The following is a 24,412-nucleotide window of genomic DNA, read 5'->3' on the forward strand; positions in this document are numbered from 1 at the left end:
CATCACTCTTTCTGTGATCTCATTTGTGGAAAGAGTATCGCACTCCCACCACAGCCACAAGTGTGTCACACCCAGCACAAGGCTATTTATTTACTGTCTGCTGGGCTTGCTGGTGTACGAAGGTCACACCAAGCCAGCTCAAAGCTTTGTTTGGCTCTATGACATCTGCCCTGAGGACAGAAACCGGGCAAGATGTGATAGTGGCATGTGTCACATTTGCACATTCGCTATTCTGTTCCCCTAAAAGGCTGACTGGGTAAATTGCACAGCTCTAGAAGAAGGGAAGAGAGCTCAGCCTGGCGGGCCATGGAGCAAATGATGGGAAAAGTTGAGAAGGAGCCAGACATGGAAGACCCTGAAGAAGCCCCACAGGGAGCATCTAGCCAGGCACCAAGGGCAACAGGAAGAACGTCCCAGGGACCAGAGAGGATAAGGCAGGGCCTCTTGCAACTCAGAAGTCTTTGGTCTGGCTGCACAGACTCTTATCTTGCCTATTTATTTTTATTTTTCTCTATATTGAAAATTGCATTTCTAATTCCAGAGTTCCTAATTCTAAGTGTCTGGGATTTTATTCTGAAAGGTTTTCAGTCTCGATCTTGTTGGGGGCAGGGAAGTTTGCTTTAGAAAAACTCCACAACCCCTTGAAAGCTCTGGCCAGCCTCAGGTCCTGGCACACAAACAAACCCTGATCTCCTCCTGCTCACCCAGTTCCTGACGATCAGGGTATGAGCACCTGCAGCACCTAGTAGGTCTGGCAGCACAGGTGCCAGGACACAATGATGAAAAATTGAATAAACAGAGGGAAAATGGGATACGAATCCAAAGGGAAAAACAGAGAAAGTGCTGAAGAACAGCATCAGGCTGTGTTTGTGCTTGCTTTGTGATGGCAATAAACACAGGAAAACTAGGTGAAAAATTAAGGTGAGGATGTGGTTAAATACCACTGCCTTTTTTTTTTTTTTTCCAGAAAGAGCTGGCTGCCAGTCAGCCCAGCAGCCACTAGAAGTTTATCCGAGGGAGATTTTATACACACCAAAGAAATACATTTTTCTGGTTGTCGACTCCTCTCATCTTGCATCTCCGGGCCAGGTGTTGGCTTTAACTTCGCACAGCGTGGAGCGCGGGAGCTCTGCTTCAGGAGAACAAAGCCCAGCTTAACCTGTAGCCCACAGCCTACAAACGAGGACACGGGTTAAGCGAGTCCCACCAGACGGAGTGGTGGTCTCTAGACCTAGCCCAAAGCAAGGCAGACTGCTTCGCATCTTTCTTCATTTAAAATAAAATATTTTCTCACTGCAGCATGCAGATACCATTGCCAGATTTTGTTGCTGCGGGTGGCTATTGCTTTTTTTCCCCCTCTATAAATCTAAGGTCCCTGTACTCTCTAAACTCTTGCTGAACTCCTGGTGGTCCAGAAAGTGCTGTGCCCAGATGGCTGCAGAAGAGACTGGACCTCTCTTAAGCACTCTCTAGTACTTAGCAGTGAGTACAAAGGATTGCCCATCTATAATTTTAATTCTGCAGTGTTTACCCTAGTTTAGAAGCAAGCATCAGTCACAGCAGCCTGAGCATGACCTCCAAATTGCCAGAGAACACAGTACTGTAAACTGGCTCAGACTTCACTCCTGTTTTCACTCTCTTTGTAATCTCTGTCAGTGAAAAACCGTATCGGAAGAGATGCAAGTTTAGGTTTCTTTACCCTGATACAGTTACAGTGACCTTCCCTCAAAGCCCCCCCAGCACTGAACTGCATGGCTGGGCTGGCTGCTCTGAGGAGGACACTTTCCCCAGCCACCTTTCTCCGGCCACAGCCAAAGGCTGGTGGTACGCACCTTGGTGGAACAGCTTGTTTTCATGGGAATAACGCCAAAGTGGCTACGGATTTATGGGGACACCACAATTTTGCAGAACTCTGTTGAGTTTTCAGAAAGAAAGGGTTGCTTTGCATTCACTTCAAACCAGTTCAAAACAATATTTATAAATATGTTACAAAATACAGCCTTGAGTAGTGTACTGGGAATCAGCACTTGGAAAGGATTTTGAATGTCCTGATTTAAATTAAGGATTTTGGCATCTGCTGTGGCTCTTGAAGTTTTGAGTCCTTCAAAGTCAACCTCCTTCTCATAGGTTAAAAGCCTTTTCTGGGGAAGCCTGGGCCACTCACACTATCACAGGCCTCCAGGAGCTCCCCATAGAGCCCCACAAAGGGTGAGTTTGGCTGGAAGGACCAGCAGGAGGGCTGGGTGCCAGCTGCCTTTCCAGGAAAGCAGCCCTCATCTGTCCCATCCCAATCTCATCTTCCACAAGTGCCACCCCATGTCCTCCTCCCTCTCCACCCCCATCCCCTCTCTGCCCCACTGCCTGTCCTGCCTCTGTACCCCTTGTATATATCCTGATATAAAATATACATATATACACCCTGATATAAAATTCCCCCGGTGAAAAACAGGCTTGCTACAGAGTTCCACCAAGAGCCTGGCAGCCTTTCTCCTCCAAGGTGAAAAGGAAGGAGAAATGGCTCTGTGAAAGCAGCCAAATCAAACAGCAGCGACCCTAGCTGGCAGCCCGCTCTAACAGTTCCATAAGGCTTGGCTGTCATCCCAGCTCATAACCTGGGTCACTCTAGAGGGGACACGACGTGTTGACAAAACCCACAGGGCTACATGCTTTTGTTGTTGTTGTTTTATTTTTTATTTTTTTTAATGGCACGTTGTTATGTTTAACCTCATTACTTATCAGAGCATTTTTTAAATCTCAGTGCCTGACGCTGGAGGTGACTTTTAAGGAGGTTGCTGCCTGACGTCAAGGGTAAGCCTTATGTCAAGAGGAACGTGTGCCTGCACGCTCCTGACACACACACGTGAAGGAAACAAGAAGTCTGCTGTCCACATCAGGTAGATGACTCCATTTCACATAGCTCATGTCACGTTAGCTTCCTTCAGCTTATTATTGAATAACAAGACAGTGGTGTTTGAACGTTACCAGGCACCGCTTCCACCTGTGATGTTGAAAGCAAGAACGCTGCCCATCATACAAGGGGGAATTTCAGTCCTTCCATATCCTGCTATCTTTTTCTGCCTGGTAAAATTACAGTGAAACCTAACCCCTCATTAATGCATTTCATACAACTGAATGCCTTTGAACATCGACCATTGATGAACAAAAGCACTGTTTTTTGAGAGAGCAGTTTAACAATAGCTAATGATAAATACCCCTTTCCCACACAATAATGCCAATGTGACTTCATTTTAAAGCAGAACAATCATCTTCAGAGATGAAAGCATAGTGCTGGCTTAGTGCCCATACAATTCTTGCCTTCTCTGCTAAGAGTCCCGGTCAACTAGTGACAGCTGTGATGGTGCAGTTCACATGGACATACATCTACAGTGAGCTGGACCAAAACCAAACCCATGTTTTGTGCAGCTAAGAAAACCTAGCTGCTGCCAAGTATCCCTGCCTCGGAAAGGGTGGCTCTATGGGACAAAGGATGCTACCTGACATGCTTTCAGTTCCTTGAATGCAGATTTCCACAATTCCATCACCACCTTTTCCATAAGAGCATTCCCCCAGCACACTGCATGCAAACACCATTCGTGTGGCAGAAGCAGCCCTAGTAGTGGTGGTAGCACCCCCGTTAATGAGGCCTGACTTGATGCTGACGAACCGTATCTGTTGGTGCTCAGAGAAGTGTGTTGTGGCAGCATCGTTACTTCACCAACCCATCAGGGAAGGAAATTTTGCCTCGGTGAGCCTACAGGAGGAGGATTTTTTTGTGTGTGTGTGTAAAGTAAGAGCCAACTACAACTTTTTAGCTCCTGAGAAATTATGCTCTCCTCATATATTATTGTAATGAAGACTCCGGGCTCAATATTAGAAAAGAGAACAGATCTCTACATAACAGGCACCCAGCAAAGCACATATCCGTATCCCAATACATACAAGTATTGTCCTAATGGAAAAGAACTACTCCAAGCGGTGTGTAATTAGAGAAGGATGCAGAGTGTAGCCATTCATTACTGTAACAAAAATTTGCTGTGGCATGTGATTAACCTAAGGAAGGCATGATGATGATCTCACCATGTCTACTCTTGCCTCCTGGCTATAAGAAACACAGCTGATGTGAATAAAGAGGCTGGCAGCTGAAACAATGTCACTGTGGCTCTTTTAAAAAGTTAAAAATATCTTCCCTCCTTCCTGCCTCCACCTCACCACTTGCTTCCTGTTTCTTCAAGTTCTCTCTCTGCCGCGCTGCTGACTGCCATTGACAATAAGCACGGTAAAAGGGACAAAACAACCTCCCTGGTAAGCTGCTTCCTGCTAAACACCTCAAAAAAACACTAGAGGAAGCAGAGTGTGCTACAACCACTTTTTGTCCGATGTGCTGAGGCTCTGCAGGAAGCCAAACGGCAGCAGGCTGGAAGCCATCGGTGTTCAGAGATAAAACTGGAGCAATCCACTGGGGGTATATAACGCTAGTAAATGCTCCTTTGAGGCAGTGACACAAACCCGTACATTCAGTCAAGGGCTCCAACCTGCTCACCTCAGTCACAAGAGCTTACAGCATGACTGTAAGTGAGGCTGTTACAGGAAAACTCTTTTCTTCCTGTTACAGGAAAAGCTGCTGTCTGAGTCTCAAGCTCCTTTCTTTTTCTTTACCTGAGGCTATACACTTCAGTTTGAACTTTGACCCTGGTGGAATTGGACCAAACCAGAGACAAGTGTGAGATAGCCTCATTCATTATCTTTATAATTCGTTCTTGTTATCATAACTGACTGCATGTGGGACGTGGGGAGGGTAGGAAGCCAACCAGCGGAGGATGGGATGACACACGTTAAATGGCACCTTGCGATGCCTGGGAAAACAACATTTGTCATTGTTCTTTATATCAAAAAAGACGGAACAGCTTAGCAGCATACACAACGGTGCATCTATAAGGGCTTCCAGCTGCCTAGCCCTAATGAAGGCAAGTACTAGATAAGAAGACATTGGGAAACCTTACACCTATAACTCACACCACGTTTTCTTCCACCTCCACCCAGAGCTGACAGATGGTGTTAAAAGACACATCTAAGAAAACCTCCCAGATTACAGTGACTACCACCGTGGCATATCTGATCAGGTAAAATTGAGGGGAAAATGTTGTTCTGGCTCTTACCTTGAAAAAAGGAGGTTTGGTACCAATACCAACTCTGTATTGGTAAAAATAGACCCCAACCTCGCTAACTTTGAGCCCTGAAATTCACTGTATGACCAGAGAGCTCTTCAAGACAAAGAAGTTCTTAAGTCTTCTTCATCTATCATGTGGATGTGCTTGAACAAAGAAACTGTAGTGATTTCCGTGGGCTAAGAAGCCAACTCATTCACAAAGTCAACACCCCAGCCTTTCTGCAGCAAAGCACCAGCAGCTGTGCCGTACAATGGCCTATTTTGGGAAGAGCTTGTTATATGTAGTCTATCCCACAGGTGTCCGATGGTAATAGCTTTTCAGAATTGCTCTTGCAGCCAACACAGGTGCGTAAAAATCTCTCATGCTTCACAATTTCAGGAACCATCCTCCTTTCTCCTATTAGATTTGTCCCCTAACAATGGCTTATTCAAAACATATATTTACATCCTTAGATTTGATGCGCTTCTATTCTTCCAGCCCCACCAAGGGTGGCTAAGGAACCCACCTGCCTACAGCTTTTCACACTGCTTTAAATGTGGATTTTCATGGCCTTAAGAATAATTTCATTCTCTTCTTCCAAATTGTCAGAAATCACAAAGCTTATAAGACAAATTCTTATTTAGTGTCTGAGACACAGGAAACCTCATCTGTGTCAGAACCAAACTAAAACCAGACATACTTCCTTAAGACAGCAAATATTAAAGAGATAGCAATGCAAGAAGTGGAAATTAGTTCAATAAAATTCTCTTCTCAGCTATTTTACAGTATTCCCAACGTAATTGCACTGGAAATAGAGACCCAGCATGTCTTACTTCATAATACCCTTCAAAGCTAATAATAAAATCAAGAGTCAATTACTGGAGCCATACACAAGCCAAAATTCTGCCTGTTGCAACATGGCACAGTGCCCTAGCCCTCTGCAGGGCCATGCTGACTTACACCAGCTGTTGCAACATCCCCACTCCTGTCACGGGTTGGGATTTTCCAGACCTAGGGCTTCTTCTGGATTTCTCCTTTCTACTGGGCCTGAGTCAGGGCTATTTAGCCTTACATTTATCCTGTGAGTGAAGCAACACACACCATGAGGGAAGGACGGGTGAAGGACATCAGCTTTGATTGGAATTACTACCCCTCACAGTGGTAGCAAAATTACTTAATTACTGTAATTAGCACTAATTGAAACAATGGCTCAAACAAGATATATGATGTCTGGGTTTAGCAAAGTCTTAGGTTTACTGAAACTGGCTGCCTCAACCACCTAGCCAAGGCTGAGTCCTGGGCAGCGTGACTGGCACTCACCATGCAGCTGCCCCTGCGTGTACCATCTCATCCTACACACTGCTGTTTCACGGTAAAAGACCAAAGCATCCCTCCAAGAACTAATAGGGAAAGAAAAAAGAAAAAAAAAAAGGTTGAGATGTTACAGCGCAATTATTGAATTTATTACCTAACATCCTACTCCTCACATTGCATTCCTCTTTGGAGGAACAAATTCCTCTTTTAGAACCGTTTCAGCTGCCCTCGCTCAGACTGCCAGCACGTTTAACCTGCAAATCTTAGAAGTGAGTGGAGGTCAGGCTGTACCTTGCCAGGGCAGCTGTGAGCGAGCGGGGCTCTGTGACAGCTTTGTCCTTGTTTCCAAGTCATCTGGAGGGCATGAAAACCAATCATTCACAGCTTAGAGCTTGATTACTGGACTTGCATTGAATGTAGATGCCTGATGCACAGATGACTACTTGAGGGAATGAGAAAACACACAGCAATCCTTCAGACAGTATGAAAATCCAGGCAACATGATTTATTTCCACATGGGATCTTCTTGAAGATAAGTGCTGGATACTTCACCAGCTGTGGATGCACAGAAGGCTTCCTACCACGATTTGTTTTCTCTGACATCCTATTTATGGACACATTTTCTTTATTACCACAAAATAGGCACACATATATGATTGCAGGCAGATACACATATTAAAATAAAATTTGATATATGCTAATGTAATGACAGGCATCCTGCATAAACAGGATGACTGAAGCTAGCCTCTGAAATCAAATAAGTCTGATTCTCAAAACTGCTGAATAGCCAGAAATACCAGTAAAGCCAGCAGGAGTCAACAGCTGCTCAATATTTTTGAATTCCTTTTAGTTCCTTTCGTTCTTGTTCTTATGTAGGAAATCCCAGAAAATATTCTGCCATTTTACTGGATGCTATACATGGGCATAGAGATACCTGCAGGCAACGAGGAGGAATTGAAACTTTTTCAATTTCTTCTTTAGAAGCTAACGCAGATGAAGATCATGGAGAAAATCATGGTATATTGTTGGTGTCTAATGCCAATGATTTAACAAGAGAAGAACTTTCTTCCGCACCTCTTCACCTACTCCTAAAAACTCTTTGCAATCATTAGTTTAGGAATCTGGCTTTAGAGATCCACTTTTGAAAGACTATCAAAAAAATATGAGAAGGGGTTTCCCCTTGCTGGATTACCACCATAGAGCAAGTCTTGAATCCATAAAGAGGTGAAGCAGCCTGGTACCTTTGCTTGAGCACAAAATATAAAAACAACATAAAAAAGTGTGCAGAATTTGCTGTTGCCAGCATTTGCAAAAACAAACACACACAAAAACAACAACAACAAAACCTAACAAATGCCTCCTTAAAGATGAACGAGCCCTAGGAAGGTTATCCATTCAAGAAATGTACTTGCAAACAATTGAAAATCTGTATGTGTTCATACTAGGAGGTAAGCACTTCTGAAGAAGACTCTGTTAATGTTCCTGCTCTTCAGAAAATTTAGGATGACCATGGGATCAAATGGAGCATGAATGTTAGACCACGGAGAGGCTGACGTCCAATGTGAACAGGGCAGCAGGTGGTGAGATACTCAACAAGTGACTCGATTGTCTTTTTTCTTCTTACAGGTAAGCTGCTTCTTTTCCCCAGAGGGAAAAGGCGGGCAATTTGTGCTGACTGCCTTTTCCTATAAACCTCTAGTCCGTGCGCAAGAGCAGGGGGACACAGAGCAGACCAAAAGGAAATGGAGCAACTACGTGAGCAGAGAGGCAAATACTGTCAGAAGTGTAAGATCAAGCAAGTCCAGACCACAGAGCTAGGAAACTAAGAGATCCATTAGGTTTTCCATGTATAACTGTATTATTTTAAACTTAGGCCTTGGTCCAAGAAACTCAGCTGTCACTAAGGTGAGGAGTCTGCCATATGCCTTCCCCTCCAGACCTGCTCAGCACCATTCCAGATCATTACTGCAGCTTGATCCTCACTACCTCAACTCTGTGCACTCCGACCCCTAATCTACTCATTTATTAACAGCTACAAATCACAGGCCTGGACAGCCACCGGGAAACTGTGGGGTTTATACTATTACAAGTCAATTGGAAAAAAAAAAAAAAAAAGTCTTTTCAAATGCAGACTGCTGTGGGAGGTGGTAAGAAAGAGACAGATGTTCAGCTAGCACTGCAGATGAGCTGGAAAATCCCACATCACTACTTCAAACCTTTCACCCTTTTCCTCTCTCAGGAGGACAGAAAAGTTTTTTTTTTTTTTTTTTTTTTTTTTCTCTTTTTTTTTTTCCCCCCTAATACGTGTGGACTTTGCCCTTGGTTTTCAGGGAAAGGCTGGAAACTTGCTAGCCCCTTGATCTTTTCCCTGGGCAGCAACTAGAGCAAGCTGCTCAACTGTTAGTTATTTCAAGGTTAGTGTGCCTCCCCCTTAGGTTTCTCCCACAAAACTGGAAAATGAAGCTCGTCTAGAAATGCTGATTCTGGGAACACTGTCCTTCTCCCATATGGACTCAGTGACTTTATTCCACTCGTTACACAGGCTTATCACTAGAACAACATAGCGAATTTCGGCCTGGTAAGAAGGCAGTAGATGGTGAGAGGTAAAGGTGAGATTTGCTCACTTACAAAAAGAAGATATGCAGGAGAAAGTTGGTTGATTCATGTGATAGCGAATTTTGCTGTCCCTCTGTGTCCTCAACCTAGGCTTGAATGGTCTTCCAGCACTGACTGCCCATCTGTCACTTGCTGTGTGCTCCTTGCCAGACCATTTCTCAGCCTCATATAGCTCAAGGCAAGGAAACTGTTCGCAAAAAATGGATGCTTTTAAATGATGTTTTGCACCACGATATATCATCCTTATGAAGGACAGTTTGAATATTGTTTAAATATTTGTGAGGTGACTATAGTCGCACTTCTTGCTACCCCACGTTACATACTCAACCTGAATGTCATGAACATTCCTCTGTCTTTCTAAGACTCTGATGGGTATTTATTCCATTTTCGTTTTTTGCTATCGTTGTTAAGATACTTAGCAAGAACCACAATACAATCTGTTAGAAAACAGGTACCTTTGCACTCTTGCTTTCATTCAAGATACGTGGACAAGTTGAATCATAAACCACGCCACAAAAGGATCAAGGAAAACTGCAGAAAAGTGATTGGAAAACTCCTTTCTGCAACTAGACACAGAACTGAGAAGGTCATCACAAGACCTCTTCAGTGTCTTTTTCTCTGTAAGTTTTCTTTTTGTCCATTTTAGCATTCTTTTGGGAGTTCATTACCATCATTATCTGCTCTTTGGGATGGCAACATTGCTCTGTACAGGCCAGGAGCACTTCGGGACCATCCCTAAGGACTGTAGAGGACAAGAATTTAAAAGGACATTTTTCTGGCAGAATGAAGTACCATGACTAAATATTCTGCTCATTCATCTTTAACTCATCTGCCCTAATTTCATTCTGAATCAGCTGCCTACAGACTGGATGATTGAAAGGATGTTGTTGTTTGCTTTCATGTCAGAACGACAACTATGGCGTTTAGAAAAAAAAAATCACATCTACTTAATATCTCTGGTTGGATACTGCTATTAAAGGCCATATTTATACCTCAGATAAACTTTGGCAGCTTCGTTAATGGGGTTTGTGTGTTAGCTGCTGACTAATCTGATTTTTACAGTAACAGGTGTGTCTTTGCTGACTAGTTTAACTCGTGGTGGTTAGAGACTGATTTGATTGCTGAAGTTAGATTATACAGCACATTGAAAAGGTTGAAAGGTTTAAACAGACAAAATATGAGACAAACTGAAGGTGAGTAGGTGGGATTCAGGCTGTGTTACTGGAGAAGCAACAACACGTGGGTTGTCTTGGAGCACCAGTGCAGATGGAAGTGGTGAGTAACAGCAAGTAATGCTTGTTACACAGCTCACTATCAGGGATCATCGTATCAGAAACTGAATGGAATAGAAGCTTTCTTTATAGTTAGCTACTTGCCAAAACTATTATTAGCTTTGTCCTTTTTTTTTTTTTTTCCTTTCTTTCTTCTCCTAAGTCTTTTTGAGGAGCGGCTCAAACAGATAATTGTGTGATAGGGAGAGCTATCATCTGCCTGTTTGGGTTGGCTGCTGATAGGAATATCTGCCCACATGAAGGCACATTGCTTTGAATGTGACAGACACCTACAAATACACTGTATGCAGGAACCTACCCAAAAAAACCCTGCCTGCTATATTATTAATACATTCAGTCCGCTTATTTTCTTGTTAGGGAGCGAGTGTGAGTGTGCTTATTGTCCGGCTCCTTGGCAAGCCTTCTGCCACCTTCCTGCCTTCTCCAGCATGGAAAACTGTAATTCTAAAATAGGTCATTTTATTATAAAAATACATTTCCCAAGCAGCACTCCCCTGAGGCCCTTCATAATAAGAGTATCTTTTGAATTGGATAAATATTGTTCTGCTATTTCCCAGTATCAACTGCACGTATTTCTATGATAATGGCCCAGCATGGTCTAGCTGGAAGCAACTTTCAAAGTACACCACTTAAGATGGGAATATTTCCCAGGGAAGGCTTCTAGGCCTTATGATGGGATTATATCTGGCTGATTTTATTGCTCCACCAATAGAAAAAAGTGGCCCCGTGACTCGAGGCTTGAATTGTTCCCCTGAAGTTAGCGTATACACTGAACTCGGTCAGGAGGTAACGGCCCCCCTCCTTACCAAAGTGAGGACCACCTCTGTGTTAGTTTGTCTGTCTGATACAGGCAGGAGGAAGCTGCTTGTCCTTACCATTTCTTAGGCATCAAGCCTAAAAAATGAAGGCTGGATTCATTCCTGAGTGTCAAAAAGCACAAGCAGCTAAATTAATGAAGTTAATCCTGTAATCCTCATTTGTTCAAACTTCCCTCTGCTTCTCCCGATGGAGTTTGCCTGACTTGTCAGGAAAAGAAGAAACAGGCTTTATTCCTCAGTCATATTTTGCATGTCCTTATGCACTTCTAGCATCATTAGCACATGGCCAGAACTATAACCTGAATTCAGCTTTATGAATCTTATGTTCTTTGGCATGAAATAAACAGCACCAGTTCTGCACAGCCCTAGCCAGAAGTCACCCTGTGAAGGTATGGGTCTTCCAACTCTGTTCAGCCCTCTGCACACATAGGTGAACATGCATTTGCAATTCATAGCCCTAATGCTTATCGCATAAGCAGGACTGTATGAAGAACTGGAAGGCAAGGATGGGCCTGAAAGCTTGGTCACTTCCTTCTGCCACACCTGCGGTGATCCTCAGAAATATCACTTACCCTTTCTGTGAAAATGTCTTTGGTGCTCTAACCAAGAATTGTCTCATGTTATCACAGCTACGTTTGGAATCGGAATACCTGTCCCTATGGATTGGATGGAAAATCGTTAAGATATTTTACAGAGTATCGAAACAGGGGATCTTGTAAAGCTGTTGCTCAGCTTGAGCAGAAATCTGGGTTCTCATAAACTTATGCAGATATTTATAGCCTGCTCACTGGCTTTTAACAGATACTACCTAATTATTAACCCCAAGGGGAGGACTAACATTTTCTTTTAAATAAATACGGAGATGTCGTGGTGTGCTGCAGTGTTAGAGAACTTATAGATCTTGTTTTGAAATACCAGACTTTCAGGGTGGAATAATTCTGTCAGCTTGTTTCCGTACAGCTCTTCTTTCTGAAAAATGTTTTACCACATTACTTCTACCCCTTCCAATGCCACCCAGCATGCTTCTTATGTTGTATCATTTCCCTAATGACTCATCTCTAAAGCTAAGCCTATCAACTGTGAAGTCTTTCATGGAACTGATGCTTCAGAGAAAGGAGAGTGACATTAACAATAGGGGCCCTTTTGTTCCATCAAGAATTTAAACAGCAACACTGATTATCCTTCAACCCTTTCTAGTTTAAGGGCTAGACAATCCCCACTAGCCAGACTATTTCTGGGAGAGCTGAGCTGGGAAGATTTACAGGACTTCTGTACCTCCTTATTCTCTGAGCTTGGGACCTGGTTATATCCAGTTAATTCTCAGTGCACAAAAGCCACCCTAAAAGCTGCTGGCTTGTAGCTCTGGTAGCCTGAGAAAATTAGGAGTGCTAAAAGGCAACAGGATCCTTGTCCACTTCATCTTTGCTGCACGCTGCTACGGTGGAAGATTTCCTATCTAGTCCATTACACTGACATCCCAGATTTACTCTGTTGTTCAACCCTGCTTTTGGAAATACTCCACGATTGGAGTCCCGGGGCCCTCTTGAAGGAGAGGTACCTTTCCAGGAGCACTTAGCAGACATGCTGTTTTTTGGGTTAAGATCACACTGGCAAAATAAGAACCCACTAGAGGTAACGCACCAGTCCTTTGACTTCAAAAGGTTTTGGTTTCTTTATGAAGGCAAAACGGCTGCACAAAAGTAGAAAATCAGTTTCAGTCAGTCTGGCTTTAGGTTAAAAGACTAACTGACTGCTCACTGTCATCATCTGAAATAAGCCGTTTCTTTTGATAATAACTTTTTAAGACTAGTCTTAATGTAGCACTGTGTGTTCTCTACTCATTCATGTACTCTATTTGAATCTGCTGTCTTTTTGCACAAGCAGTAAAAAAAAATGCATAGCACCTTGCACAAGATGCTTGTTTCATCTTTCTATCTTGAGATCCCTTTTATAAACTGAGGCCTTTGCATATTAGCATCACTGGGGAAAAAAAGCTTTCAACACACTAAAATGCAATCTGGGATCCTGATCGCAATAACAAATATTTCTCCAAAAAAAAAAAAAAAAAAAAGCATATGGAAAATCAGGACAAAACACCAGTTGCATGATGATCTCAAAGAGCTGACAGTATTAATTAATGTCAATGATCCTACAGCAGGATCTAAAGGTACAGGTGTCACAGAGAGAATTCAAGTAAACATTGATTACTTTTCAAGAGAGACACCTAGAAACACCTGGTACAAGATTCTAGAAACAACTTTTTAGCAGACAAAAAAAAAAAAAAGGTCAGAAAAAAGGTCAGATAATTAGATCCTCCTTTCCAAAGCTGAACATTTTTTTTCACTACTTTATGCCTGTGCTATGCATATTAGTCTTTTGTTTTGAGACAGTAAGGACATGTTTCTTCTAACTTCAGGCTTTCTTCAAGCAGCCTTTCATATTGTTTCCTTCAGTCTTACTCTATGCTTCAGCTGAACAAGTACATAGCTGTAGCTAACTGAGCTAACTGAACTACTTGCCAGTCTTGCCAGACTACCAGCCCTTTGGAAAACACCCATCTGCCTACCTCTTGTGTGCATACATGAATGTATATGCACACAAACGAGTGTGTGTGTGCGCTCAGTACGCACCTTTTGATATTTTTGTATTTGTTTTATAGTATTTAACTATAAAGCATCACTGGCATGCAAATGTTAAGTCTATAGATAGGATCAATATGGCATGTAATGGCACAGTCTGCAGTACTGACTGCTTTCTGGGCTTCCTTGGCTCAGACACACTGGCTGCCAAATCACAACGCATGTGCTCCACACAACAGTCTTGGCAGACACTTTACACACAGAAACCATACTAGTGCAGGTTCACCTGAGCGAGGCTGCTGCTAGCAGGAAACAAATCATCCAGAAAGAAAAGGAGAAGGGGAAGCAGGTAAACCCCTAGGTATTTCTAAAGGTGTGCTTGTTATCATTAAACTGACTGCTAACTGGGGACATCTGTACATGAAGAGCCTGGCAGAATGCTAACACTATAGCCTGTCCTCCCTCCGTACATCTCTTCACCCTCTCCCACAATGTGCTGACAGGTCGGTCTTGTGCTGATGGACTCCTCTGGCCTGGCTTCAGAAATTCAGTGTCCAATGGACAGGACCCATGGTCAGTCCATGGACAATATGAATGATTTTATATTGAGCAATGCTACAGCTTCCTGGATCAGAAGTTCATCAGACCACGGTTAAGATTCCTGTCTAACAATGGGCTTCACATCTTTTTTTATAACCGTTTCGTTTGTTTCCCTCGTAGTGACTGTGAAGGTTGCCCAAGAGGGTGATGAGAAATATCTCAGCTCAGAATACACTGTTAAAGATCCCTTTTTAAAAAAGTTTCTCTTCCACTCCCTCAGGAAAACAGTTCCATCTCCAAAGCTAAACAGTGATATAACTCAGCTGGGAAAATGAATTGTCATCATTTGCCAAGTGATACAAACTTGGAGTCTCATCCGAGAGCTGGTCTCCACTGTGCTAGGCACTGTATGCACAGATACTAACAGATACAAACACCATCGTGTTTGTTTGGGTCCCCCTTGATTAATTCCTTCTTGTCCTTCTCAGATGACTGAGGGAGGACAGTGGGCAAGCTCAAATAATGCTGCATTTCACTGTTTTATCGTAAATATAATAAAATGAACAGTAGAAGTAATGGGAGTTGCTGACGATTACAAACATAGATATGAACAGATAGAGACTCGTGGTCCTGATCATTAAAAAAAAATCAATCTTTTACGTATGTCTGTTTGATATTGGCTATGGTAATGGCTTCCTTACCTGCTGATAAGTTTTGTAACATGGGATCGCAGAGTGAGAGATAGAGGGGGAAAAAAGAATACAGTTTGTCCACTGTGGACTTGCCTCATTGATTAGACTGTAGCACCCTGTCAGAGGCTGCTAGAGTAATTCATTGCAATATTTGTGACTGTTGGCATTCTTCCCTCTACTTAATTATTTTTCCCACGTACACGTGTCCACTGCTGGCAAAGGACAAAGCAGGGGGCAAAATGCTATTATGCTGGTTCCTAATCATTACTCTTTTGGTCTCCATCTTCACTGCTTTCTCTCTCACCCATACACTGCATGGAGTTGCAAGTGTCAGTGATGTGCTTTTCTCATATTTACTCAACAGCATACTGACACCTCTGCATTTTCAGATGTGCTGCTGATTTACAAATGCGAATACTTAGCCATTGCCTCCGAGAAACAAGTCAGTCGACCTTAATAAGTGACTGATGTTCCATGATTAAAAAATTAAACAGTACAAGTCTTCGTTTCTATAGAACTGCCAATGAGTTCAAAGTTCATGTATATAATAAAAGATATATGTAGCTCTTTTCTGGTTCTGCTGGTTGCAAAAGCAAACTGTGGTCAGATACACTCTCAGAAGCTTTTCCTACTGGAAGGTAATTTTACTTGATTCAGAACACATCCAGAACTCTTTTTTTTTTTTTTTTTTTCCCCTCAAATAAATATTATCAGTCTCTACTTTGTTCTGTCTCTTAAGAAGCTGATGTTTAATGAGAAATGAGCTGACGAATCCCCCCAGATGGGATCAGTTTAGACATCTTGTCACATAGTATAGGTGCTTACAGTCAGTACATCCAATTTGGTTGGCTACATGGTTAATACATTAACAGTACCGGGTGACTTCTGGTACATTTCTAATCTTCCATAATAATATTGAAGTATTGCTAACAATTCCCCCATATTGATCACATTTTTGGCCAGTTATGCTATCCACGTATCTGAAGAGGTCTAAACTGAGGAAAAGGCTGATGCCTCTGTCTTGGTTCTTCAGCTAATTTCTTCCAGAAGCCTAGTCAAAATGGTGTTCCATTAATTTAACTACACAACTATTTTGCACAAATGAAGCCTGTTTATAACCCTGCAAGACATGTATTAGAGTTTTAGCAGATATTAAATTATTACATCATTAAATAACATCAGCTATAAATCCACAATAGAAACAGATTCAGCCTACATGTCACCTGTGTCTTTAATATGGGTTTAAAAATTAAAAATGATGCACATCTATAAGAAGAATCAAGCAGGTTACAAAGTTTTCCTGTCTGTAGCTGTAAGACCGCAAGCAGCTTGCTTTTACTCCAACATTAGATTTCAGAAGCAAATCACAGGCAAGGGATTGTTCTCAGCATAATCAGCTTCTCCTTAGTTTCGACTGCATTTGATGGATGGCGTTTATGTTGTTCAAAAATAGAAGTGACACTAATGGTTGTAGGGCCCATTTGACGAGTTTTACTACTGCCACCACATTTGCTAATGAAATCCAACTACCTGTAACCTAGAGCTTGTCCCTCCTTGTTGAACACTCTTCAGCTGACACTGTGACAGTGAGACTCATACAAATACCATCTTCTGTCCAGCTTGGCCTTGTAGGGTTAACTAACAGCCGCTGTTCGTAGTACTGTACTGACCCAGCATGATAATTATAATGCAGAAACAGATGAATTTTGGGACCTGTCACACTGTGGAGGGAGATGCATGTCCTTCGAGTTGCAAAAGAAGTTAAAGAGAAGATGCAACCTTGAGAAGGTACATGTCAAAAAAATTCAAAGAAGTTATCCAAGTCTGGGAGAGAGAAACAGAGTTTGAATGGATGGGTGAAGTTACCTTCCAGGTAATTTGGGGAAAATCCACAATTAAATCCACAATAAACAAATTCTAAGATGCTGACACTAATGTGAGCAGAATTCACTGCAGTTCTAAGGCTCACCGGGTTACTGTATTCAAACAGCAGATATCTTAGCTCACTAATTATTTTTAGGCTTTTTATGGGCACCTCACTCATCCATCATGGCTTATACCTTCTGCAGTATTTGGCATAGACATATTTTCAGGGACTTGAAAAGAAAAACAAAACAAAACAATAAAATCTTTGTGGCATTTCAAGAAAGCTCCTTGTACTGATACTTAAGTCATTACCTGATCAGAATGAACATTTCCTTAATTCTAACACCCTGAATACCTTATTTCAAAGGGCTAAACCCTGCCATCTTTGTTCATGCAAACAAATGTTAGTCACAGGAATCACTTCACTTACTTCACGGGATGGTGTACATGTTCAGGTAAGGTCTTTAATTTTGCATACTGAAACACCTCAAAGGAGGAAAAGAATGGAACAGTATTTAACCCTGGGGTGTGACTTTTTTTTTTTTAACCTTACTATTTATATACAGCCTGTTCTTCAGTGTCTGCAAAAACACAGTTGCCTCTAACCTAAAGCAATGTTTGCTGCTGACCTGCAATCCCCTGAAAACACAGGCCTGTATGGTATTGTCACCAAGCTCCATACCAAGGAATGTGTGACATGCTGGGGAAGTATAAGGGGCATTTTTATGCCTTTGCTGTAAAAGGGCAAATATCCTGCTATTCTGTTCCGCAGAAGTACCACAATCGAACCCAGCGGGAGTTTTGCAGGCATTACATTTGTTTGTAGACTCAGAATTTCTTCACGAGGCTACCGGAAACGGTTCTTGAAGCGTTATTAGCTGGTAAGTGCCTGACTCAGTGCTCTGCATGCTGCACTCAGCAAGCACACACAAAAACACCCGTACAACACTGTGTGACCTCTGCCTTTCTTGCATCACCCGACCTCGGTGTGCACTGAGCTTTTAGGCAAGCAATAGTTGGCTTTACTAAGCAGATGTGATTTAACAAAGAGCCCCCCCAAAACCCTCAAAAAAACAAGAAAACACAAAAAACAAAAGCACATCACTTCAGAGAACATCTCCCATGCCAAGCATCTTCAGACTGCTATATCCATTCACAGCATCTCAGTCCCCATTGGGGCTGCTACATGTTAGCAGAGCACTTGACAATACCCTGTCACAAACACCCGCCTCTGGCCCTTACTCTCAGACACTGTACTTTCTGGAGAGAGCTATAAATCCAGGCTCGAGCACACTTCAAAGTCAATAAAATTCAGCAAGTTCAAGTTCAAGATTTGCAACACACTGACTATGCACGTATCAGCTTAGGCATCATACCAAGCAAGGGATTTACAGCTCTGTAATGCAGGAAAGCCAATTTCTCTCCCACCAACACTCAGAAGCACAGCTGAATGAAAGCAGCTACGAAACCCTCCTGTGTGCTTTCAGTTTTTGTATTACCCAGTATAACTTCTTGCCCACTAAACTTCAAAGAACTTAAAGCTCACACGGACCAAATGCTACCAAAAAGACAGTTTTATCATGGATGTCCAAGGAAAAATTCAGTTGACTTGCAGAGGGAGAAATACCAGAGCTTGAACCTCATTACCAAGCTGTAAACTCCCTGGAAGTAAAGTTATAGGAGTGGGGGGAGGGGGGAGAACAAAGGCAGATCCAAAGTTATGCATGTAGGAAAGCTTAATTTAAATACCCCTCACAGGACTGGCAACCAACTTCTGAGAAAACAGCGGATGGTAGGGAAATGCAGGGATCACTGCATGCGACTAACGGAACACAAGTTCCCACCGTGCAGTCGTGGGAAAGAAAAGTTCGTATCGTTGGGGGAATAGACAGGGGAATACTGAGCACGATGTTATTATCTCTGCACGTGACATTAATGGGAGCCTTCCTGGAATCCACTGCGCTGTGCCGGTCGGTGGCCACGCTTTGCAAGCGGCCACTTTGGGGGCCCAGAGAACAGCCAGGCCGTTTTTTCCTCCGGAGCATTTACGTTCTTGGGAGAAACCGAAGGAGCTCAGTCTATTTATCTCATCAGAGACAACGTTAAGTGGCTATTTAATTACCATGCTTAAATACTTGCACAGAGAGACTATCTGAAACTAGATAGCTATTTAATCTGACAGAAAAAGACATTACCAGATCCAGTAGCTGGAAGATGAAGTCAGAAAAGTTCAAATTGGAAGTGAGATGCAAACGTTTAGCTATGAGATTAACAATTGGAGCCAATTATCTGGGAATGTAGTAAATTCCCGATCATTTGAGGTCATTAGATCAAGACAGTGTGAAGAGGCTGGTGGGTCAGAGCTTGGATTTTTTTTGGGGAATAGTCTGTGTTTTATGTTATGCAAGAGCTTAGACTACAGGACCATAACAATTCCTTTCGACTCTGAAACCCACTAGCAGCACTGTTATCTTTTCCTGGGAAAAAAAAACAAAAAAAAAAAAAAAACGATGAAGAAAAAAAACAGAAAGATAAAGGAAAAAAATGTTAAGGAAGCCAAGACTTGTGCAGGGCACAAAAAGTAGGTTGATCTGTGGACAGCAGACAAGTTGACAGACTAGGAATGGGTAAGATCATCCAGAGTTTTGCCACTAACTTCAGTGGCAGAAGGAAAAGGCCTGTTAGTGATTTACGACCCCCAGCCAGGTTGCTCCAAGGGTCTCCAGCAAACTTGCAGCACAACCAAAGCTGGTTAGAAGGGGTGAGCAGCCTCAGGCAAGTCTTTAAGGCGTCCTGTTATTTGGATGCAACACAACAGCTTGGACACCCGGCGGGCGAGCCTCCCGCTCTTGGCCCTGCACCCAGAGAGCACATTTTGGGAGCCCTGGCGTTAGGACCCCCGGCGCCCTGGCACATCAATGCGTGCGCTCCGCTCCCGTCCACCCGGCAGGAGCGGGCCGTGGGGGTCTCCCCTTCGCACGGAGACCCCCGGGAGGGGGGCCAAGGTGGGGTCGAGGGCTGCCCCTACCAGCGGGGGGGTCCCCACCGTGCTGCGCCACCGCGGGACGTGGCCGTAGCGACCTCGCCGCTGCCGTGGCGACCGCGCCGCGCATCCCTCCCGCCCCGGGCCGGCTGGGCGGGGGGTTATTATTAATAATAATAATCCGTAGCCCTCCGGGCACCTGCCCCAGCACCGAGCCCGCTCCTCACCGGCTCCGTAAGAACTTGCCGGGGGTGGAGGTGCTCCCGCTGCCCCCCAGCTCCCCCCCCCCCCCCCCCGCCCCTTACCTCCGCGGCGGCGCCCGGGGAGCTGCGGGCGCGCCGCCGCCGCGGGCAGGGATGACCTTGCGGAGAAATTCATCATCCGGGCAGGAAAACAAGCCCTTCCTCGGGGTGTGCGGCGGAGGGAGGGAGAGAGAGAGGGAGGGAGGGAAGAAGGGAGGGAGAGATGGAGGGAGGAGGGCTGCGCCGGGGTGCCCTCCCCGCCGCGGCGGCAGGGAGAGACAACCCGGGCGGGCTCGCAAGAGGCACCGGGAGGCTCTGGGCCGCTCGGAGCTGCGGCGGTGGGAGGCGGGGAGCCGGGGAGCAGGGCAGCCGAGGAGCTGGGCAGCGCTCCCCCAGGCGGCCGCCGGCGGAGCGGGGCAGCCCCGAGCCCCCGCCAGCCCGCCCCGGGTCCGCGGTTTCGGCGCAGGCATCCCCCGCGCCGAGCCCACCTCGGAGCCGCTCCCGGAGCAAAAGCTACGTGCTCGGAGGGAGGAACCGCCTGCTCCTCCGCGGTACGAGAGCCAGACCTGCGGCACATCGGGAGGAAATCCGCCGGTCCCATCCAGTCCTCCCCCGTGTGCCGGTTAGCTGAGCTCTGCAGGCACCCGACGAGCCATCATCCGAATTTGCGTGGGGCATTGCAGCGGAGGCAAATGGTGGTGGACTCCTTCAGTTCGGGCTGCTTGCTGCTTCTGAGACGGAAATCTGGCTTCCGCTATGAAGCTGTCCGGCCTGCCTGCGGCTCGCCATCAAAAAAATAGATCCCCGCAAAAATAACAGCAACAGCAGCGCTTTGCGTTAGGACTCGTATTTGTCTGGAAAGCTTTGATCTAATTGCGGTGCATTCCCACCAGCAAGGAATTTTATCTGCTGCAATCACAGGAAACGGTTCTGCAGTGCCAGGAGGTTCAAGTAAAGTACAGGTTTCCAACCAGGAAGATTGTAACTCCTCTACTTTTCTTAATAGGCATATAGGAACAGGGTTTCCAAAACTATAGGACAAGCTGTGAGGAGAACTCCTGTTTTCACACTGGCTTTGCAGTCTGGAAAAGACTGGGGAACAGAAAGAACAGTGGACTAGAGCACCTAACAAATCATCATTATTATTATTTTTAAATCTCCAATCATCATAAACATCAATAAATCATGTCCCCATGACCCATATTAGTGGATCCATATTTTATTTACTGTTCTGCAAAACACCGTCAGGCTCAGTTACTGATCCTAAATCTCTTTGACTCATGGGTTAAGTGATCATTGCTGGATCATGAAATGCTTCTCACATCTCCTACCATGGTATATGCAATTTCTTCCCCAACACTGGCCAGTGAGATTAGCACATATTTATGTAATATCCATGCTTGAATGTGGCTTTCTGACTTTATTTAATCACGGAAAAAGAGAGATTTTCAATAATCACCGACAATAGCTGCTTCCTTACATGTGCCAAAATCAAAACAGTACTTTCAAGAACCTGAACATTCAAACACCAGGAAATCTCACTGGAGGGGGAGAGTGAGGAAGGCATCAGACTTTATCAGGAAAGGCAAAGATGTACAGCATTAACAGCCAGGGTTTCCTGGTAGTTCAAATCTACCTTGCTGTCTTTACAATCTCACTTCCTTTTTGGTGCTTTGGAAGACTTTAGTATAGAGTCTAGTCCTCACCCTGGTCACGTCTGAGTCAGGAATTCAAGGTCAGGCCAGCCAACTCCTCTTCATTATTCTCCAAAAGAAACTATTTTTTACAGAAACACTGCCAGACTTCCTAGAATTAATCCCGCTGCCACTACCATTACTACAGTGCAGCTTCCACTTTTGTGTTAAAAAAGAAGAAAGACTGGATGATTCAATTTCCTTTGTCAGCAATTGTACTTTTATGAAGAGGTAGCTGTAGACATTTAACAGACCTTGCTACTAGAAGGACTTCCCCGGGCCTCAGTTATTATAGTTTTCCTAAACTTTGCTAGACAGAAGATTCCTTATCTAGATTCTTAAGAGAGACTCCTTAGCCCAAGATTGTAAAACCACAGTCTTGGCACTCAGTTAAACAATTAACTCATAATTCTGTAAACCTGTGTCATCTGATGCAGCTTTTCCTTTCTGCATTTTTCTCCCCATTCCAAATCCCCAACATAATATTAGCTCTAGTCCCTTCTACAGCAACTTTCCCTGCCCCGGAAGAAATAAGACGCCGTGGAAAGGTGAGATTGAGGCTTGTCACCAGGCAGTCCTTACATGACTCTGACACTATTTACAAAGGAAGGAATTTCAGTTGTTTTAGTATTTATAGCTAATACATTTGTCTTCTTTGGAAATCAACTTTGGAATTAATTGAAATGGAAACATGGTAGGATTTTCAAAGGCATGCAAGACGGGCAGCTGACTGGATGGTCAACTTGAAAGCCTTGAAAGTCATAGCAGTAAGAGCCATACAGGTTCAGCTGGAAAGGCTGGGAAGATTTTCTACGGGCTATTGCACCCTTCCTGTTTTAGGGTTGTCAAGCGCCTTCAGAGCATGTAGAGGAGTCAGTCCCAGTACCTGCCAGAAAAGAGCAACTGTAATTCTGAGGATGAAAATAGTTGACCAGGAAGCTTTCTTTGTTCTAAGCCTCTTCATGCTGATGCGCTTCAAAACCAGTGCCTAAGTGTTTTCCTGCTGAGTTCAGATAAACATTTCTCTCTTTATGTCTGTGCAGCATTACTGAAAATTCCTTTGCTGCTCTTAGTGCTCATGGCTGAGCTCTGGGTCTGAAGGGCAAGGAAATCAAAGAGGAACGAAGCAGTAATATGACTGAAATACAGCTCAATTAATAAGCTCTTCGCCATGCCCAGTAGGGCACAAGTGTTTCACTTCTGAATGCACTGATGTCCCAGGAAAGCTGAGTAGAGGCATCAAGAGATTTGGGTCATTGCAGGAATTGGTTAAGGTGATAAAGTGCACACATGCACAAAGGGCATAGCCGCTTTATTTACATAGTCTTCTAATGTACATGTTTTGTCTCCTACCCCTCTTCACTGAACCCCGGCCTAACACAGAATGGTTTCATTTGGTACACCATGCAATATTAGCATTAAATATCTTTAAACCATCTTCTAAACCCTGCTATGAGCCTTGAACTCCACTAGCTGCTGTACTGATGTGCTAAAGAGGCCACTGTATGTCAACATACCAATGCATCACCGTATCAGTACAAACTAGATATTGAGATTAATATGCTGGTCTACCAGAATTTTTACCTCATTTGCTTAATCACCTGTGAGTCATGGCCAATATTCTACAGTTTTTCCCCATCCTTTTGTCTGCTTCAATCTCCAGCTATAAATATTTGTTTTTTATGTTAATTTCTTGTAGGTGTTAATGCAGAGAAGCATTCATACTGAGGGCAGCACACAGACATTTGCATAGATTTAAGCATTGTGCTTAGCACTTACTGAAGTCAATGGAGCATACTTAAAAATAAATGTGTATATAGGTCTCTATAATATCAAGAATAATACAGAATTAAACCTCTCTAACTTACTAATGTTTAACTGTAGAGAAATTGGTTTCTGATATGTATTAGGCCAGAGCTCAGGGCACTGGGAGGATGGATTTTCAAGGAGCTGCCAAAATACAAGTAATCATCAGAAATGACAACCACACTTCTACAGAGCCTTTGAAGACTCCTGTAGAATGTTTTAATATTTTTTGACAGGCTGGAAAGAACATCATTTTAAAACTATATCACCATCTTGCTAAAGAAAGTTCTTTCCTGTAGCTGAAAAAATAGAGCTGATGACTATTTAAAATGAGAAGCGCTCTGACACGTGGAGAAGATTTGTAGTTGCCCTAAGCTAGCATAGTCTCATTTACTTCAGCAGCAATATACAGATTTGCATTGGTACAGATTTGCCCTGTTGCTTTTTGCACTGCTTATACCATATCCCTTCATATATTTTCAATTTTAATGACATTGATACTGAATATAAATTCTGTAGAAGCAGTTTTTACACAGCATATTTCATGTCTTCTTCATGAAAAAGAGCTGTAAATACTTTTAAAAAGTAAATAAAACAGCTTTTATGGGCAAAACAGCTGAAGACTGGGCTGAGAAGAATAATGAAGAGCAAACTTGTGAATACAATCATTTAACATTCGTAGTTTTGTGAATGCCTTTACACCTTCATTTCTCATTAAAAAAATATTGAAGGACTGAATGAACATGCTTGTTTTGGACTGGGAACCAAGCCACAAAATATAAAGTCCTCCGGTATGATAGCTGCATTGAGTAGCTGTACAACT

General features: G+C 43.6%; 1 protein-coding gene across 4 annotated transcripts in view; it reads right to left on the reverse strand.

Moving 5' to 3' along the window:
- GPRIN3 (GPRIN family member 3) overlaps positions 1 to 21,093 on the reverse strand; it is a 34,692-nt gene extending 13,599 nt beyond the window's left edge. Inside the window, exon 1 of one of the 4 annotated variants that reach the window (XM_035325415.1) lies at positions 20,656 to 21,093. The gene's annotated coding sequence lies outside the window, so the exon portion shown is untranslated. Of the gene's footprint in view, positions 1 to 5,156; positions 5,335 to 5,980; positions 6,323 to 20,152; positions 20,635 to 20,655 lie in introns of those variants that run through there. The other 3 variants (XM_035325416.1, XM_035325414.1, XM_035325417.1) reach the window with 3 other exon arrangements.
- Between the last annotated feature and the right edge of the window lie 3,319 nt (positions 21,094 to 24,412).

The sequence above is a fragment of the Oxyura jamaicensis genome, chromosome 4, assembly GCF_011077185.1.
Source record: "Oxyura jamaicensis isolate SHBP4307 breed ruddy duck chromosome 4, BPBGC_Ojam_1.0, whole genome shotgun sequence".
NCBI classification, from domain to species: Eukaryota; Metazoa; Chordata; class Aves; order Anseriformes; family Anatidae; genus Oxyura; species Oxyura jamaicensis.